This window comes from Cucumis melo, chromosome 8 (assembly GCF_025177605.1).
Source record: "Cucumis melo cultivar AY chromosome 8, USDA_Cmelo_AY_1.0, whole genome shotgun sequence".
Lineage (NCBI taxonomy): Eukaryota > Viridiplantae > Streptophyta > Magnoliopsida > Cucurbitales > Cucurbitaceae > Cucumis > Cucumis melo.
This window is the reverse complement of record NC_066864.1, coordinates 20,626,853-20,642,972: the sequence shown is the minus strand read 5'-3', so window position 1 is coordinate 20,642,972 and position 16,120 is coordinate 20,626,853.

Genomic DNA, 16,120 nt, shown 5'->3' with positions numbered 1-16,120 from the left:
CATCATCAACAAAAGTGATAACCTTCTTGTTGCCGAAGAAATAGAAGTGTGGAATAAATGGAAAGGGTACGACGAAAATAAATTATAATATTTGTTAGTTCGTATAAATGTAGTTTTTTTAATTCGTATCTTAAATATAATATACAAATATTCGTATTTTATTTATCGAAATTTGAAATTTTTATTCGAAAACGTGTATCATTAGTTTTCACAAAAACAATGTCAACTTTGAACATTTTGTATGAAAGCTTTCTGTATTATGCGTTACATACGAAAGAAATTACATGTATTTTCTTTAAATTAATGTTGTAAATGCAATATCAGGAAATTGCGTATCTTTAACAATCAATTTAAAGAAATTTATTATTTTTTTAATTCGTACAAATATATTTTTTTAAGGAAAATTTTCATGAAGATAACAAAGTATCAAACTATATACGGCTCGTATAACAAAGCCCATAAAATTAGTCCTTTTTTAAATATTCTAGGTTTGTCTTTCCATCTTTCTTCTCCTCCTCGCTGCGATTTCTTTCATCATCTTCTTTTCCTCAACGATTCCTTTCCATCGTCTTTCTTCATTTATTCTTTTTTTTTACGTCGTTTAAATTTGGATAACCAAATCTAAACTATCGTGTACAAAAAATAGCAGAATCTAAAAGATCGTGTATAGAGAATCTTGAAAAAAATCATTTAGATTGAAGTAGCCTAATGTAAACAACTGTGTAAAAAAAATAAATGATCGTATAAAAAAACCATCATGTGGATAAATTTAAACGATCGAGTACCAAAATAATTAAAAAAAAAATCGTTTATCCAAATCTAAACAATCGTGTACTTGACGATTGTGTACCAAAAGAAAAACAATTTGTCTACCTAAATCTAAACGATCGTGTAACCAATTTTAAACTTAACCAAATTAAACGATCGTGTAACCAAATCAAACGATAGAATTAAAAAAAATAATTGACAAATTAAATGACCAAATCTAAACAATCGTGTACCAAACAATATCCAAATTTAAACGATTATGTACTAAATATATTACGCGCGCATTGTTGTACCAAATATATTACACGCGCGCTGTTGATGGAGCATTTTTTGTATTTTACACGGTGGGCCTGTAGGCTTTTTCCGTTTTCAGAATTGTTCTATACTTTGTAAATATTTTGCCGCTTTATTTTATTTGTAAAAAGACCTCTTTTTTAAAATTCATATTGTAAATAAAATACACAAATATTTGTATTTTATTTACTGAAATTTGAAATTTTTATCGAAAAACATGTTTAATTAGTTTTCGTAAATACGATGTCAATTTTGATCGTTTTGTACGAAGCTTTCCGTGTTAAAAAATTAATTGATGGTTACGTGCAGAAATTACATATATTTTCTTTAAATTAATGTTATAAATGCAATATCAAAAAATTACATATCGTTAACAATCGATTTAAAACAACAATGACCAACGTAATTGCATTGAAACGAAATGATATATGGGAGACAAATGTTTTTTTCGAATACAATTAAATGATGAACATCAACTATATCGTACAACTCTATTTTGAAATATCGTATTAAAATAATAAAAAAATTAATAATAATAATAATAATAATAATAATAAATTTCTTAATTTAAAATAATAATAATAATAATAATAATAATAATAGCAAAGAAAGAAAGTGAGGATTGAGAGGAAGAAAGAGAATACTTAAGAAGGAATAAGGGGGATTAAACATATTTTTTTCTCCCCCCTTATTCCTTACCCCAAACATGGGAAGGAGTTCCTTTCCTTTTCTTCTCCTTTCCCTCTTCCAAACACCCCCTAAGAGTTGAGAAATAGCTCTAAATGGTTTGTAAAGTTAGTCATCCTTTCCTTTTCCAATCTCTCCCCTCCTCTCTTTTTATTTATCTTCATTTTTTTTGGTCTAGTTTTCTTTCTTTACTCCCAAATCAATCCCAACTTCCATAGGTTCCTATCTTCTTCTCTGCCATGAAATTTTCATTTTACTTTCATCCTATTTCAAGCTCCACTCTTATGCTTTCATTTTTTTTTCCTCACAATAAATTTGCAAATTGAAAAGAAATATTACTACCATTATAAATCAAAAGATTTGATTGAGACAGATAGGTTTTCTTCCATGAAACTTGTTAGGGTTTTAAAACACACAAAAAAATCTTGAATTTGTATGGAGAAAATGGATGGATTTACTCCAAAACCAAGTAAAAATTACAGAATTTAATAGTGACAAGAAGTAAGGGACTAGAAATATGAAAATTTTCTTAAAAAAATGGGAGACTGGTCTTTGGAAAATAAAAAAACAATCGAGATTTAGAGAAAGAAATGAAGCAAATAAATAGAGATAAAAAAAAAAAAAAAGGAAACAAATTTGTTGTATTTTGTAAACCAACTCTATGTTCGTCGAAAATTCTCGCTTGCAAGATAAGAATGGCTTTGAGTTAAGGGAGCTTCGAAATTGTTCTTGTTAATTCTAGAAATTAACAAAAAAAAAGGTGTGTGATAGAAGGTTGAAGGAGAGGAGGAGAGAGAATGGAAGAGGGAAGGAATGCAATATCATAAGAAAATAATATTATAATATATTTTTGCAAAACTAATCATATTTAGTGGCACGTCGTTAGTCAACTAATGGTCTAAATAACTTTAGGGATCATTTAGAACTATTTCTCAAACCTTGGGGACTAAAGTGTTCATTTTAAAATTTTAGGGACTAAATAGACATCAACCTCAAATCTCATGGACCAAACGTGCATTTGCCCATAATAAAATATGTTCCTAAGATTTATGGTTTGTATAAAAAAATACCTCTAAACGTTTAAATGTTTAAAAATTGTCTTAAATTTTTTAGTGTGGTTCAGAAATATCTATTGTAAAACCCTGATCGCAAATCACTAATGCGATAAAAGCCCTGAGATAAGAAAAATGCACGAGGAGACCCATGTTAGTAAAGTGCAATTTACGGATGAGTTATGCGATAAGGATCCTTACGCGAAGAGGGTACGCGATGATCAAACGGACAAGTTAGTCTACCTCACCTAGAGATAGTGATGTGACTCAAATATCAGTAGATCGACGATTGATGGGACCCGATAGCCCAATCTGAGTTTAGGATAAGGGTCGACAGAGGAACGTGGCATTTTAGGATTGGGTCATTTTCCACTGTCAGTTAGAGAAATCATTTCGGTATGAAAAACTCGCCATGAAGGTCTATAAATAGAGAGTTTGGGGCATTTGAAGTTGCTTTTACCTTGACTTTATTGAGAAAGAACTAGAGAATTGTTAAGGACTCAAGACGAGGAACGAGCTTATCTTCAATCAAAGATTTTGGAACGAGTAGGGAGGTTTCAGCCTGCGAAGCTGAACTAGGAGACTAGTCGACAGTGACAGCGAACGGTTCTATTTACTGAATGTTCCAAATAAATAAAAGAATTTCTGAAATCATGTTTGAAATTTTAGTGATCATCTCTTCTAGTTCATGAATCATATGATTTTCAACATGTTTTCTCCTCACACACGTAAGTGATTTGTACTTATGAAAAGGAAGTGTTTCTTGAATAACTCTGGGTTTGAGGAATGTTATGATATTATACTCTTTGAATATTGTATTGCTTTATGCTAAAAATATTGAGATTTGATGATTGTATTCAAATTAAGTCAACTTATACCCTTGATGATATGATACCTTATTCTTGTTGTGTGATCTAAGATAAGATGCTTTATTCTTGCTATATGATCTAGAATAAAATGGGCTATTCTTGTTGTGTGATCTTAAATAGGATGTTTCATACTTGTGTGATCTGGTATGAGATGCTCTTTGCTTGTTGTGTGATCTGATATTGGAAGACGCATCACACATAGAGGAATTGATGGAACTTGCTATAATCGTTGAGTTTACTTCGCATAGCCGCAACTTGGCAAAAGAGTGTGGTAAACACTTGAGCTGAGGAAAATGGTACAAGGATGAAATTAAATACGGATGATTCCACGAAATAACCATCTGGTATGCGAGAGGCATAAGACGTGATAAACTGTGAATAAAATGATGAAATCATGTTTTGCTATAATGCCTACCCTGATAATTTTTTTGTGATAATACGACAAAAACTGATTTATACAAGTGACTGTGAAAAGACCTCACTCACTAGGTGTCTTCATCTAACCTTTCAAATATCTATTCTGTTCCCCCTACCCCCGAGGTAGCAAACAACATCCAGTGTTGAACTTGCAGCCTTGTACCCGCATCATTTTGGTAGTGGCCACTATTATTTTGCATAGGATGTAGGAGTTAGGCGTGACATTTATGAACTATTGAAAAGTTTGATAGATACCCTTAAACTTAAAAATTAAAGAAATACTCTTGTTAATCCATTTTTTACACCAAATTTCTGAGCACCTAAAATATTATGTTAAAACCATAATTTTAAATTTCCATCGATATGTTGATATTTCTATCAATATTTTCACATATTCATGGATTCAATATTAAATTTCCATCGATACATGGATTTGATATTCGATATTGATATTTTCACTCCCATGTCTCTACATGAACAATTTAGGATCACATCGTTTGTAACTATAAAGCAGGCCGCATCCATGATGTTCCCAAAATAAGACATGCAACCTTATTCATACACTATAGACCGTTTGGGCTATATACTCGAACTTGATCCATGTTTATGTCTCTAAATAAAGTTCAAGTCTATAGTAGATAGCCTTGGGACCTTAGTTTATTGAATTCAGTATTCTATTTTCACTAATAAGTCTTCAATAACTACCTTATTGAATAGAATATAATTTTTATCTACAAACTATGAGTTTTAGGATATAAATTCCAATATTTTTCTGGTACCAAAACACACCTTCTAGTATTGTCAACCACTCCTATTTTCATTCATATAAGGCTTAAGTTGATTTACCTTGGCATGGTCACCAATTACCTTTTTTAGTTGTGATATATGGAACACAAGATGTTTTGAGGAAGTAGCTGACAATTCCAATTTATAAGCAACTGGCCTATTCTTTTCGAACCAAAGATTTTGGTGATAATTTATCATTTCTCCTCTTCCTCAAAGAAGTCTGTCAGTACGACTTGATTTTCAGAAACACCAGATCTCCCACTTGGAATTCAACATTTCTTCTCTTCATGTTTGAAAATTTCTTCATATTTTCTTGAGCCATTCTGGGGTGTTCCTCTTCAAGGCACCCAACGCCACATCCCTTTCCTTTAATTGCTAATCAAGCATGGAGTTTGGTGTTTCCATGTCACCATAATATATCAATGGATGAGGCAGTCGTCCATACACGGCTTGAAAGGGAGTTATTCCGATTAAACTTTGATATGTGGTGTTGTACTAGTATTATGCCTAATGCAGCCATTTCACCCACTCTTTCGATTTCTCTCCACGAAAACACCTCAAGTAAGCTTCAATCCCTCGATTCACTACCTTAGTTTGACCATCCGCCTGTGGATGATATGTTGAACTCCTGTTCAATTTGAGCCCTAATAATTGAAATATTTCACTCCAAAAATTTCTAAGGAATACTTTGTCATAATCAGATATAATAAATCTCGGTTAACCATGCAATCTGACTATTTCTTTTACAAAGACTTCAATAACTGATTTGGCCCTGTAGGGGTGTTTTAGAGCTATACAGTGCGCAAACATACTTAATTTGTCAACCATTACTAGAATCACTTCCCACCCTACAACTTTTAGAAGACCTTCAATGAAGTCCATGGAGATATCACTCCAAGTAGCATCTGGTATCTCTAAGGGTGGTATCTCTAAGGGCATCAGCAAGCCAACCGGGGATAGAGCTAAAGTTTTATTGCGTTGGCATATCAGGTATTCATCACAATACTTTTTCACATCCTGTTTCATTCATTCCCAGTATAATTCTCCTGTCAACCTCTTGTAGGTTCTAAGATAACCCGAGTGCCCCCCGAACACTGAGTCATGGTAAGTATGCAAGATTGTGGGTAATAAAGTTGATGTTTTCAACAATACAAGTCTTCCCTTATACTTCAGTACTCGTTGTTGGAAGGAAAAATCAGAGACTTCTTCATCATGTTCATCTATTTTAGCCATGATCTCTTTCAATTTATATTCCTTCTCCACCTCTTCTCTAATAGTTACTAAGTCTAATAAAGTTAGGGCATATATATGACTTAAATGAACTGTAGGGGGTACTCTTAATAGAGCATCAACTAATTTGTTCTCTAGTCAAAGCTTGTAAACCACTCCGAATATGTAGCCTAATAATTTGGTTATCCATTTTTTATGTTATGGTTGTTATCACTCTCTATTCTAATAAGAATTTGAATGATTGTTGACCTGTTTTAACAAGGAACTTTCTTCCCAACAAGTAAGGTCTCCACCTCTGTACCGCAAGGGAAACAACCATTAACTTCCTCTCATACACTTGTTTTACTTAGTCTTGTATTGACAATGTGTGGCTGAATTAAGCTATAGGCCTTCTAACTTGAATTAGGACGACACAAACCCCATAACCAAAAGCCTCTGTTTCAATCTCAAAGCAAAGGTTGAAGTCGGGCAGTGCTAATATTGGTAAAGTCATCATTGCTGTTTTTAACTTCTCAAAGGCTAATTGTGCTTCCTCTAACCACTTGTATGCTCATAGCTTTAGCAACTGAGTCAAAGGAGCTACTACATACCCATAGTTCTGCATGAATATTTTAAAGTAGCTAATGAGACCTAAGAACCCTCGTACCTCTTGCTTATTTGTAGGTATTGGGCACTCTTTGATGGCTCAAATTTTCACCAAACCCACTTCTTACCCTTTTCTAGAAATTATGTACTCGAGATAACCCACTCTTTCTCTTGCAAAGTTACATTTCCTTAAGTTTGCATATAATTCATTTTCATTTAAGATCTCCTTAACCAACTCAAGATGTTGTAAATGCTCATCCAAGTCCTTGTTGTATACTAGGATATCGTAAAAAAAATACCAATATAAGTCGTTTCAAATATGGCTTGAATACTGTATTCATTAAGGATTGGAAGCTGGATGGGGCGTTAGTTAACCCAAAGGGAATAACTAAGAATTTGTAGTGGCCTTCATGAGTCCTAAAGGTTGTTTTCTCCACATCATCTGCACTCATTTGTATCTGGTGATAGCCTGCCTTGAGGACAATTTTAGAGAACATATGAGCTCCAATCAATTCATTGAACAACTTCTCAACCACGGGAATAAAAAATTTATCTGGAATGAAAATGTTATCAAGGCCTGGTAGTTAAAGCAAAACCTCCAACTTCCATCTTTCTTCTTCACTAACAACACCAGACTTGAGTAGGGGCTGTTGCTCGGCCCAATTACCCTCGAGGCTAACATCTCGTCAACTAGCTTTTCCATTTCTTCTTTCTGTTAACGAAAGTATCTATAGGGCCTCACATTAACCGGATCCATTCCCTTCTTTAAAGGTATATGATGCTTAATACTTCTTTGAGGTGGTAGTTCCTTTAACCAGTTGAAAACATCCTCATATTTAACTAACAATGTCAGAATGGACCCATAGATTGTAGGTATCTCTTCCCCTCATACATCTATGCTACGATCAAACTCCCTTCCATAGTTCTACATTCTATGAAAAAGCCTTGATTGCCTAGGGACAAGATTTCGTCATACTTTTCAAACTAATCCTGGTCTTAGTCAACCTTGGATCTCCTTTTATAACCTTACGACCTTCATGTTCAAGTTCCTCTAGTCCACCTTTATCACTCCTAAAGAATGTAACCATTGCATCCCTAAGATCACGTCTACCCCTCCAAGCTCCAACGGTAGGAAGCTATCAACTATCCTCCAATCACCTACCAACAACTCTACTTTTCCACAGACCCCCTTCCCTCTAATGGCAGTACCCAAGCCCAAAATTACTCCATAGTTTGATGTTTCCTTCGTAGATAAATTCAATAAAATTGTGAGTTGCCCCACAATCTATTAACATTATCACTTCCTCGTCTTTGATCTTTCCTTTTACCTGCATTGTCCTGGGGTTGATTAAGTGGTTGGTCAGTTCGAGCTTAGTGTTTAGTTTTATGTATGTTTATATCTAGTTCTATGCGGTGAGTTATGATCATTGCATGCAATATGCTCACTATGTCTCTCTTCATCGTGTACTTACTAAGTCCTCGTGGAGTACAAGTTTTCCAATTGTTTGCCTAAGTATAAGCGAATCAATAGGTTTCTTGGATATTTCAAGGTTAAACACAGGAAATTGATATTAGAACTTAGTTCCAAGGCCTACTTCTTCATTCGGACGGTATATTTTACTATTTATACGTTATGGCAAAGTGCAAGTTTAAACTATATCTACTATCTATGCTATAGAATTCATAAAAAGGGGGAATCAAAATGGTGACGAGATGGAAATATGAACTAACATGTATTAAAGAAAGAGTAAAGGAACATTTATGTGTTACTTCGGCAAGTAAGCAATGCGATAATTTTAATGCAATAGAGACCAGTTAACTAACTTATGATTAAGGCGAGCACCTTTCAGTATTGTAAACACCACACTTGCTTACCTGTTGGGATGCAAATGATAAGGCTTGGTTAAGCAAGACTTATCTAGAAGAGTTTGCTTAAACAACTTATAGCACTTCTCTTTTAAGGGTGACAACCTCTCGGTATTAAACACCCGCACTTGTTCTCCTTTTGAGACACAGATATGGAAGTTATCTCATCAATGTGTCTCTAAATTTCTTCTTACGCGAGTTAGCTATATCCTTGCTACTTACTCTCTCGACTAATTGTCGATATACACTGGACAAGTGATGATTATAGCTCAACTAATGATAACTTGTAGAAATACAAGTTCTTGTAGCCTCTTTTATAGAATAAGGAGGCCAAAATGTAATAGAAGTGTATCAAAACTCCATAATTACGTTGAAAAAGCATAAGTATTTAGAAATACGCTTTACATAAGCGTAAATGGCTGTTTTACTGCGTTTCAGAGTCTTAACACAGGAATAAAAGCAAAATAAAAGATTAGTGAATCACAGAGGATATCACACAAGAGCTACGCGAGAAGAGTCCATTTGGTGAGAACAAATGCTAGGTGAGGAGCTTCATCATCACTCAAGGACGGTTCACTAGAGGACAAAAATGGTAGTTAGGGATGATGTAACTTGACAATGGCGACTTTCGACATTGACAGGATCAGAAGAATAGAAGTTTCTAGCTGAAAGTTTCCTATATAAGGGACTTCATCACCATCAAGAAAAGGGAGGCCGACTATGTGAAAAGTCATATGCTTATGTCCAGCTAGAGGTCTGAATGGACCCAAGGTCCAAAGAGACCAAAACCTAGAGAGTGGCAGAAAGGAGCCTTTTTGCCACTTGTAAAAGTCATATTCTTCTTCTCTAACAAGACTGTGAGTGAAAGCTTAGAATTTAAAGGAAAGGAAGTCCATTTCCCACTTCCCTTAACTTGTAAACATTTTCACTCTCTTTTCTTTCTATCTTCGTATTCTTTGTAATATATGTTGTTCATATAGTACAATGGCCAAAGGCCTACATTCTTTAATATGTATTACATGTTTATATCTTTTTAATCTATTCATCTCTTTACTGTTCATCTATCAATGTGTTATTTGTAGTTTAGTCTTGTGATAAGTTTTTGATAAGTTGCTTTTTTTATAACTATTATCGCGTTAGTTGAGCTATTTTCATCACTTGGCCAGTGCTTATCGTCAACTACCTAAGAGGGCAAGTAGCAAGAATATGTCTAACGCGCGCGAGGAGGAGTTTGGAGATAAACTCCACTTTGGCGAGATAACTTCCATCATTTGTACCCCGAAAGAAGGACAAGTGTGGACAATAGGCACCGAGAGGTTGTTGTCTTTAATCGCGAAGCTCTATACATTTATAAGTAAATCCTTCTAGATATATCTGCCTAACTAGGTTGAGTCATTTGTACCCTAAAAAGAGGACAAGTGTGGCATTTAGAGACTTCGAGAGGAGCTTGCCTTAATCATAGACTAGTTATAAGAGCTATATTGCATCAATGCTTTCACTCATTCTTCATACAAGTTAGTTTGCATCTTCATTTCACATCCATTTAACTCCCCTTTATAGAATCTCTAGAGTACATAAGTAGTTTTAGTTTAGTTCACATTCATTTATTCATTATTTATTATTCTTTTATATCGCCAAATTGATGAGTAAATCCTAGAACTAATTGTTGATATTAATTCCCTGTGTTCGACTCTGGATCATTTGCATAAACCTATTATTTCAATTATACTTGAGCAAACAATAGAAAAACTTGTACACGACAATGAAATAGCTTTAATATAATGAAGAGATTCACAAGGAGCATTTTGCATGCAATGATTTTGAATCAATGATACATTATAAAGGATGAAATATAGTACCTCACTAAGTTCGCAACAACAAACAAGCAAGTTGTTGGCAATCGAAAGTCATTAAGCAACTAACGCGACAAGTTCTATAAGTTAAGCTTCTTATGAAGAACTTATCACATGACTATGCTATGCATAACACATTGACAAATGAACAATGAAGAAAAGATGGATCAAAAAGGTATAAACATGCAATGTATTAAAGAATATAGGACTTAGACTACTGTACAATATGAACATATATATTACAAAGAAATATAAAAGTGGAAGTAAAGAGAATGACTTTTCAAGTTAGGGGAAAAGAAGTGATGGAATCTTCTCTACTCTGTCTTGAGCTCTCACTCACGAACCGACTAGAAAAGAAAATAAAAACCTTTTACAGACGAAGGAACGACTACTCTTTTTGTCACACCTCGCCCCACACACATCCTTGCTTGGTATGTGAGATGTGGTGCGACTTAAGCATCCTTTACGTGTCTAACACCAAAGACACTCAGTCTTGAGTTTTCTTAAGTTGTGCTTAATCGCCTCATAAACTTCCTAAATCTTAACTTGTACTTAAGAAAAATCTTTAGGCGATATGAAAATATAACACAGAGAAGTAAAAAAGTAAGACTTTATTATCCTTTATTAAGCGTTTTACATATAATAACTTTACAACAACTATATATACACACAACTCTAAAAACTAAAAAAAATGTAAAACACCTTGGCAGCTTCCTCGCCTAGCAAGCCTTTCAAACTCTTCTTACTTGGCCTTTTCGCCCGACTCCTGGAAGATGAGATTTAAAAATGTAAGTCTTAGATAAACCTTCTTTTTGTATAACACTCATTAGTTACTGTTCATTCCTCTAGCCATGGATCCCGAATCATTCTTTACACTAGGTCACGTAACTTCACATTTAGACTACTGTAATAACAGCATCCGAGAATATACAGACTCGTCCTTGTTGCTTAGACCGCTAAGCTTAATACGTTCCTTTCAACGTATAAGCCAGCTTCTCATTACCATGTAGCCCCTTTTACCCTATGGTTGCCTTAAGTTTTTATGTGCACATAAAAGTTAGCTCATTGATAGGAAGTAACTAATGGTTTGAAAATCCTTTCATAACAACTCATGCTTTGAAATACATAAATCATACTTTGAAACGTACAAGGTTTTCATGTAAATCTCTTTTAGAAACATTTAAATTGAAATCATCATTTCAAACCATCAAAGAACTTATAAGAATGCTTAAAAATCATTCAAATACTTTAAAGAAAACACTTACACTTCTGGATTACTCCAACCCTAATTACTCTTCTTCCTCCTCTTCTCGTGTTGACAAAAAGGCAACACTATAACTCCTTAGTTTTCCTTCTCAAATAAGCAGAATAACAACTAATAGTCTGATCTCAAATCCTTGCCCTCTTGCCATCTCCTACCCTTAGTGGTGCATGTGTAAGCTTAAGGTTTAACCTAAAAATGCTTAACTTAATCTCTACATGTGACCTATTAGATAAACTTAGGAAATTTCTGAGAAGTTTCCTTACTTCTTCTTGCCTAGCCTTTCTTCTCGCGTAATGCCTTAATCGCATAGTAGCACTTAAACTTCAAAAGTCTTCCTTGCGAACTACCTTAGTCCTCCACTTCTCCTTGCCTACTCTTACTTCAAAATGCCTAGTTCAAAACATTTAACCAAAATTTACTTATTTGTTTTTAATTTTCATGCGGGTCTTACACCTTTCTACCACTCTTTAGGGTTTGGGTCGATACATTTAACTTCTGTCGAAGTTGTCCCCTTCTTTTGGTAGTGAAGGAGTTTTTTTATAAGCAACGTTCAGTGGGAAACTTTTATCCTTCTGAACATGTCAGCGCTGAATGCAGCCTTGTCAAGTCACATCAACTCTTGCTATCATTCTTGTCTCTAGTGAACCTTCCTTGCATGTTGATGTGGATCTTGCCTAAAAATTGTATATGCTAGACAAGGTCTTCTTACGTAGCCTTTGTACAAGCTCCTCTACGATTCACTAGTCTTCCTTTATTCCTAATCTTGCTTTAAGACATTGGAAACAAAGTAAAACATGCATGGTGACTTATATAGAATGTATTTCTACATACTTACGAATTTACAATAGAAGTTACGCATTTTGACACGATTACTACGCATTTTAATCCTATTATTTTACCTAAGAGACTATAATAACTTTTATTTCTGCAAGTTATCACATCCCCAAATTTAGAATAATGCTTGTCCTCAAGCATCACTCTGTATACTGCTTGTCCCCAAGCATCATTCCATCTCAAAGACTTACCTTACCTTCCTCTTTGCATTTCTAAACTTCTCAAAATGCGAGCTAGTTTTATTTGTTATTCAGTGTCTACTCTCATCGTGTACTTTCCTGAAAACATTTCTAGGTTCAAAAAGCAGCAAGCTTAATACTCAAAATACCCTTGTTCATTCCTCACAAAAATCTTATTTTCAAAATTTAGGATTGGCTAAAATTTTCGAAGAGTTCTGAGTCCTTTGAAAAAGAATATATATTTTTATTTTCTTATTTACTTGGCATTTGACATTGAGTGAGAAATGTTAGGCACTCTATGAGTCTATTCCTCTCCTCAACTATAACTCTTATTGTCTCTTATTACTCAACTCCCAGACTTTTACTTTGAAGCTATACTTTTTAGTTTTGTTGAGAGGAGGCAACATTGGAGTTATTATTTCAATTGAATAACAAAGTGAAAGAAATTTTGCCGTTTTTGCACAATTTTTTACTTTGCTTTGTTTTATGTTAAAACGCCTTATTTTGGACGCCTTAATGGATTTTTAAAAAGTTTCAAAAGATTTAGCTCGGACCTTGTACACCCTCAAGGCAATGTTCTCATTGTCTAAATTGATTGATAAGATTATTTGCAGAAAAATCTTACAAAAGAGGTTTGAGGTAAAACTTACTCACCTAATAAACTTTAGACATGTTTCCTAAGTTAATTTCCTTAACAAGTTAAACATCTATATAGAAAATCAAACTTTATTCCACATAGGTTATTTCATTGAAGTTATCCTTGAATTGTAAAGGAAAATTAAAGTGCATAGACACGGAGAGTCGAGTTTGTGCCAAGAAAGACTAAACATATAGTAATTGCTTCAAAAGTTTTACATGTTTTGTAAATAATATAAATATATTGGAAATATAAAGTACATAAGTAATAATCAAAATTGTAGATGAAGATAATTAAAATATGAACACCCCCAAATTTAAGATTACGGTGGTGGTGGAGGATGATTTCTTGCATCGCGAATTGTAGAGCCATGTCGCGTAAGGGGCCATACTAACTCTGGTGGAACCTCAAGCACATGAATGGTGCTGCTCCTTAATAAGTGTTGATATCTCAGTGAAGCTCTGATGTGGACATCATTCTACACTGCGATTTGGTCAATCAAACCCATTATTGTTTGATTTTGCTTTCTGATTACTTGAAGTTGTGTTTGGAGCTTTTGATTCTGCATCTTAAGCTCTTTAATTTCATATTGGAGATGAACATTTGCATTGTCAACCTTGAGTTTCAAATTGCTTAGTTTCTTTTGACCTCGCAAATGCATCTCCTAGAGGTTTCTCTAACATTAAACTACATTTTCAAATCCTCTCTCCATTGGCTTACATACGTAATGATCAACATCTTCTTCATTTTCCTTCACCGCCGTCCTTTTGCAGATCATTCTATGTTGAGGTACTTGGAGTTTCCTTTAGTGGTGAAGGTAGACTTGTTTTGCCACCTTCCTTAGAGGGTATTACTGTTTCCTCTTGGAGTGGGTCATCAATCACCTTGTTGAGGGTTTCTTTTCTTGGTCATGCCTCAGTACTTAGTGTCACCTCCTCAGACCCTTTAAACACGTCGTCAATGAATGCTAACGAGACTGAACGTGAACCTTCAAGCATTTCTTGGTTAGACTCCTCACGACTATATGGCTTGGTTTGGTCAAGCAGGTTTAATTGAAGAGTTTTAAGAGCATCCTTTTGCCATGGGATGGATGTTCTTATTGTGTTATCCAAAAAAATGACAAGATATTTATTGGTTTCTTACATTGGTGAGGAAGAGATGGATAAAATCTCATCGGGTGGTAAAGGTGATTTATTTTTAGATTTAAAGGGAGTAAATTTTTAGATTTACGGGATATAATAAGATGTTGTGGCTTTGAAGGATTTTGGTGTATCGATTTTGTGGCTGAAAAGGTGTTTGGGCTTGTTCTTCTTGAGACTACTTGTTGACAAGCGAGGTAAGGCTTCCTTAGAATCCCTGGCCTTAGAAGGTTTAGCTCTTTTTGAATTTGAAGCCTCTTTCTCGCCTCGCCTCTTATGTTTCTAGGGGATTTCTTCTTCTTCCCTTACTTCTTCTTCACTCGTTTCCACTTCCATAACCTCTCTTTAACCCTCTTGTTTGGTCTTCAGGCATTTTAACCTTGCTTTGTTTTGGTGAAGGGCGCTAGTGCAGCAAAGTGTTGCAGAGCATACTCCATCCTTTATCTCGACTTGAGGAAAATTTTCTAATTTAGGTCATCCCTTGATGCAGAGCTGCTCAATGAGATGCGGAAAGGCTTTTCTCTGCATGGATGCCTAACCCAAGCTGTTAGGTGATCGCATATTATCTTGCCCACGTTCATCGAAAATTCCATCATAATGCAGTATAAGAGCATAATCCGTTCCAAGGATATGGTGTTGTCATGGCAAGTTGGCATGATATTTTTCTTTATGAACACCAACCACACACTGGCTGTAGTGTTAAGGTTATGCAAGAAGAGCTAGTACTTTTTAGTTGGCGTTCTGTCCCACTTGGTCCTAGGCCAAGCAACCTTTTCTGTGCTTCTTGCAAATCACTTTCTTTTGGGTTTTTAAATAAAACATGTCCGATCTCATTATTATTCAACTCGTATAATGCATTGATTGCTTTAGGGCTAGCATTCACTCTTCTTCCTTTCACCTCTGCATAGTGTTCTTATGTATTAATATAGCCTTCGTAGAATAAATTTATTACATTAGGTCTTATCGCAGTCACTCCTTGGAAAAATCTTTTTCATCTAAATACCCTAATGGGTGCTTCGAGAAATTGAGACATGTTCCTCTTGTAAGGGTAGAGTCCCTTCTCTCTCATGAACAGTATGCTAACATGTCTCTCGGAGAGGGACCCTTCTTTTTCACTTCTCTCGACCTCTTTTTCACTCTCTTTCTGAGGACCTCTTCTTTTCTTTTCTTTTCGCCTCTTGGCAAATTGATCTCTCAAGACCTTCTTTTTCATTGTAACATTTCTCTTCTTTGCAGGTCTTTCCACCACATTGTCCTCCAAAGGACTAAATTCGTCTATCTCCTTCTCAAATTCCTTGTAAAATTCCTCGAAGGTCTTTTCTTTTTCCTTACCCTTCTCCACAGAGAGGGCCAATTTATCCACCTTGTTGAGGAGCTCTTCTGGCTGCCTCAACTTAATCTCTTTCTTTCCTTCGGCTAAGGCCATAGCTCTTTGTGCCTTTACCTTAATTTTGAGAAGCCTAGCTCTAACTTTCTCCGTTTTTTCTTGGGCTTTATTTACCACCCTTTCAAATTCCGTTTGCACCATGGGTGAGGAGACTTCTTTTTCTTTTTCGCGTTCTTCCCTTGCTTTTTCCCCTCATCTTTCCTTTTTCTTCTTTTCTTCTTCCTTTTTCTTTTTCAACTTTTCCTTCTCCTCTTTCTCTTTTACTTCCTTTCT